Source organism: Triturus cristatus, chromosome 7 (genome assembly GCF_964204655.1).
Source record: "Triturus cristatus chromosome 7, aTriCri1.1, whole genome shotgun sequence".
Taxonomy (NCBI): domain Eukaryota; kingdom Metazoa; phylum Chordata; class Amphibia; order Caudata; family Salamandridae; genus Triturus; species Triturus cristatus.
In genome coordinates, this window is record NC_140590.1 from 1,063,870,123 (window position 1) to 1,063,875,793 (window position 5,671).

Genomic DNA, 5,671 nt, shown 5'->3' on the forward strand with positions numbered 1-5,671 from the left:
AGGTAACTATTAGCAGCGATCCTACGTGTCTCTTGGACCTCTTTCAAGTGCTCGCCGTCTTTTTCCCCAGCAACACCCACCCACCCCCCCGGGAACGGCAATCTGAGGGATAGCCCCGGGCGCCACAAGCTCTAGCTACGCCTCTGTAAAAAGGTAAGGGGGTGGATGTAGCGAAAATTGGCACAATGTCTCAGATCTCCTGACAAAGCCCCTAATCTTCTGCGCGGTGAACCTCCTCCGAGAGCCATGAGCCCCTCATATTCGTGGGACATGGGAGTATTAGGTGACTCTGATGGTGCTATGGATAGCACGCACATAAGGATCCCTCCGCAGGGGAGGGAAGGGGGAGCGAGAAGGGAAGAGCCATGGTGTACTGCACTTTCCCAATCGAAGGCAAAACAAACCAAAAAGCAATTCTGATTAGTTTTTCTAGTGTACCTAGAGACATTCTCCAGGTGTTGTGGTGCACTACGTAGGTCCTGTGTGTGTGCTCTGAAACAGAATAAGCATGTTTCAAAAATTGATAGGTGAGCCCTCACACCTGCTAATGATCCATACATCACCCTCGGGCTTCCTCATTCATCAAGAATGATTATAATAACAAATGGGCTTCTAATTTTGTGGGAAGTACTTTTTTAGGGTGGCGGCTAATAAGGACAAGAAGGGGATCCTGATAGTGAAGATAAACATATTCAAGTAAGCCTTGTGTCTCAAGTAAGCCTTTACTAATGGATGACCAAGGAGATGATTAAAAGTGTAATGCCGATGCCTAGGAGAATGGTTACTTCTGCATCATTCAGGTCAACATGTTTCTCCAGAGAGGCCCCTAATAGAGTCCGTAGTCTTCCTCAGGACCAAGATCCCTATAGTATATAATTTTGAAGTACACATATTCAAAACAACACCCATAAAAGTCAGTCGCAAATTGCATGTGCTTGAATCTCAAAGTAATACTCGCATTTTGCGCTTTCCTATGGAACCTGTTGTGGAACAATAAAATGAAAGGATAGACACACAGGACAAAATTATAAGGAGAAAATACATTTTAAATTAAGAGAAACGTATGGCATGGCATGACACTCTCAATCACTATATGCATAAGTGGGGGTGACACAGCAAATCCACACATTGGAAATCCACAACATTCAGATACACATCTACGGGCAATACTACTGAGTAAGTAGTAGCAAGTGAGAGGATGAGGGTGTCCTGGTGAGCACAGGAACTTGGCAGGCCCGGAGACAAGCAGAGGAGGAATATATACAGTGATATTCTCAGAGAATTGTATTAAATTTTATTTGGATCTAATAGGAAAGTGATTGGGTGGAAAGACTGAGCCAGTACAGTGAATGGTCGAACTCCCCTGTGGCAGTCAGTAGATGCACTCATTGCCGCGACCACGGCAGACCGCCAGGACCGAAACCTCACACTCCACCGGTAGGTCCTGTCTTCTGTGCGGTCTCCTCCTCATGAACTGGGGGAACAAGTTCATTTTTTAATATGAGCCCTGACATTATTCTTCTGGCATGCTCTTGCTGCCTCGACTAGTTGGAGGAGGCATAAAGGCAACTTCTTACAACCCTGAAAGTGAAGAATTAACAAAAAGGAGAGAGTCTTGGAACAATGCATCAGTTTCCTGCATAATCACTTAAGGGACAAAAAATGAAAATTGCTTCAGCTAGGTGGTAGAGTGAAAATCACAAATCATGACACAGCAGACGTTCTACAGACTAGTGGCTCTAATCAAATTGGGATCGTAGGAGGAACCATGATGGTGGTGGCAGTGGTGGGGATTGGAAAGATCAAGTTCTGAAAGAAGCGATGAAGGAAAATCTGCACGCTGTTCAGTTTCTGTGTTTCACATATTTGAGCCCGGGTGCTGTGGCCCCAAATCGAGAGAGCTGATGGCAATGAAACATTATACAGTGGCTAATAGATTGGTGTCCTCAGTGCAGGCCGAATCCCCTCATGCTGTGGGTGAAGCTCACAGAGGAAAGGTATGATTTTGCAAAACCTAAATCTGCCAGAGCCTGCCTAGACATTCTGAACCCAGAACCTGAATAAATCCTTTATTGTTCCTTAAATTGCATGGGTTCTCTATCAATGGATGGTGATAAGTAATGTATCCCGAGGTGGGTTTCTTAAAGGGGCTTTCCTTCAATGGAGGTGGTGGCATAATATTAGATCAGGGTTGCAAAAGAAGCTTCTGAGCTATGGTCCTTTCTTTTGTCTCTCTTCCCTTTAGAGCTTCAGGATGGGGCCACTGTGTGAAAAAGTTTTGCTAAGCATAGAGTAAGGGTGTGATACTCATAAGTGATAGTGGTGTCTGTGCACAGTGGTGTCCTCATGACCTACAATGATATTGCAACACATGCAAATAATGTTATTTATTTCTACAGGCTCGGTTGCTGTCTCAAAAAGCCACCACAATATTCCTAAAAACCCTGCATGAAAACTGACTGAGACTTAAAACTTCCAACTGTCTATCTTCCTATAGAAAAACCAGCCATTTGTTCACATTGGTTTAAGATTTTGAAAATGATCAAACATGATATGGAACGTTAAAACAAATCATTTTTATTTAATTTATTCATTTTTACTATGGTCTTTCGGTTTTCTGGGGCCGACCAAACCAGTCAATGTGCACTCTCCATTTTCTCTATGTAGTCTGCATGCAGCCTACATAGAGAAAATGGCCTCCCAATAGGTGCCCGGCTGGGTGCCGTCCCCACCAATCACAACGCTGCCAGTGATTGGGTTAGGGGAGGGGAAGGAGGCTGCCTGTGAAAAAACACACACCCGGCCAGGAGCAGCAGGAAAACATGGGACCCGGCCAGGAGCTGAGGCAGCGCGTGATCCGGGGGACGGTACGTTTTATTTTAATTAGCTGCTGTCTCCAACCAGGCAGCCCAGCTTGGGTTGGAGACATCTCAGTGTGCATGTCAGAGCCCACGCCAACAACCTGCGGAGTCCCCCAAAGATCCTCCATCAGTCCTACTCTGTTCAACATCTACATGGCACCTCTCGCTTCCATCGTCAGATCACAAGGACTCAACATCGTACCGCTGCACATCTGCATACTAAAAACTTTGCATCTATGAGAAATACCAAAACGGGATCTGTCCAGCTGCTCAAAGCTGCCAGCTTACTGAAGCCCATAAATTGTGCGACTGTCTCTCACACTTCATCCATCACACTACTAAGCGCTTTATCCCATAACACAATACATTCACCTTGGTGGTCCTGCTCATGCACAACATGGAATCATTTCCCACACAGGATCAAAACAAAGGCAGCACACTTTCAACCAAACACCCTACAGTACACAGTGTAGCGTGCTACCCATGCAGGCCAGCACTTCAGAGTCCCAGTTAGAGGTAGTGAGTGCTATATAAAAGTTGCCATGCAAATAGAATAAAAGTGCATGATTATTATCCCTGTGATTTACTGTGTTATCCGGAGAAGAGAGGAGGTTTGCTGCTAGGAGAACTCTTTGTGCTGGCACGTTTTCTCTTCTGATGAGCATTATAAATACTTAAAGCTAAAATAGGTTGAAGAGTTGGGTAGCACGCTTCCCTTCCCCCCTCGCTTACGATGTGCAGTAGAGAAGGCGGGAGAATAACACGGTGTAGTGCTTCCTGGTTAACCGTCCTTCCTGCCCATAGGCTAACTGAGGCATCAGTTAAAGGGCACATTCCTTTCAATAATAGAGCCCTGCAATTGTCGCCGCGCGTGAGACATTCCTGTCGTTAGGGCACTTCCTGCTCTCCAGTAGCCTGACTGCCTTGGCATGGGGGAGGAAGGGCGAAGAACAGGACACAAAAATTAACTTGAAAAAAAAACATGGGCGCCTTTGTAGAGAAATGCATGAGGGGGCTGCGGGAGGAAGCCGGAGGAGCGAAATAACAGCGAGAGGGGGAGGCTGTTTTTTCAGGTGTCCTGTGACATTGCGCTCCCGAAAAACAGGAAAAACCCTTGATGGGATCAGCGCATCCTTCCTGTTGTTTAAAGGATTGCACTTTACTTCTCTGACATTCCTTGGGATCACCTGCTCCTGAGAGAGGCATGGCCAGATGAAATGCTGGCCATGGGCTCAGGAATCCGCGTTTCACCATCTTCATTTCAATGAGTGACGTCATTGCAAAACTCACTCATGTTAATATTTCGGCTGTCGTTCTTATTACTGTTGCTTTCTTAACTTTATCATTAAAACTGCTACCGTCATTGCTATTATTTTCCTGTGTGGTGATATTAGTAATGTTATTATTGTCATTATTAATGTTATTATTGAAACTGTGGGTACGCTGTACCTCTAAAAATGTACAGCTCAAAGGTGCGCCCAGAAGTTGGGCGCATCGGGGTCGGTGTTAATTAAGCACGAATCACGAGGCCGTGTGTCCCAGAGTCAAGGAACAAAACGGCAATTCAAGATAACGAAAGGAACGACTCAAAAAGCGAGTTCTAGAGTTGAGTTTAGAAAAATCATGAAGGATTATTATCTTTAAATTTGATGTGACAGTTAGGCTTTAGCTAACTACCCCAGGACTGGATCTAAGCTGCCTTCTGCATCATATCCAGTGTCCACCTTTTATTCGAAGAACATTCTGCCAACCGATAAAGGGGAGGGTGAGAATGAAAGCAGAATCTTCCTCTGTTTTCCTCTTGGGGGTAAGCTCCATACCCCTGGGACTGAGGACAAATCTACACTGCTGAGCCTGCTGAAGAAGGAAGTATACTCTCTGGCACCACTGACTAGCTGCACTGTTCTGCCATAAGTTAGACCAAGTCTAGAGTCTCTGTAACGTGGCCCGGATCGACCTAAAGAACTTGATCATCTCAAGCAAGACTCTCAAGAGCACGAGCGTTGCAGCTGTGAGGCTGGAGGTGTGACCCCATCGTTGCATCTTTCCCTTGGTGACCCATCCACAGCTAAGACTCACCTTGAGTGTGAAGTTACCCTGCGAAGACATTCACAAATATAAGTCTATCATGGCATCATTGGTTTGGTGGCCTGTAACATTCTCTGTGTCTGTTTACCCAATCAGAGCCACTGAAATGAAAGGCGGTGACCCAATCTAAAGGTCACAAGAACCAAGAACAAAATGTGATCTGCCTCTGGATCTGGGGGCATTATTCATAAGTCTGGTGCCACAGCGGTGGACGGCATCCTGCAATCACACCCCTTGGGCATATTTACCGGTGCCAAATTAAAGCCATATAAGAGCTCACACCACCTAGGAAGGGCCATCAGTGTTTGTGAGGCTCTCAAACTACTGCGGCTAAACTGTACCCCATTGACCACAGATCTACCATTCCCCTGGAGTCAGTGGGCGGACATACAACCATAAGCACTCTTGAAGTGAGCAACAGAGAAAGTAAGGTGCTTGTGCAGCAGGAAACCCTGCACCCCAAGAACAGATGCTGCTTTAGGCTACAGATCAGCTAGATTGCCATGGAAATAGCTTTATGGCATCAAAGGAAATAACACGATATGACCTTTGATCCTGATTCTTCCCACAACTTGATGTCACATGACTTTAACCTTGATGACAACATCTCTGACGTTCCTCAATGGCATATTCATGCAACAACACAACACAGACACGTCTATGTTAGATACCTCCTACATTAGGGTGCTGGCATGATCTTTGAAAGTGATGAGGCATAATAC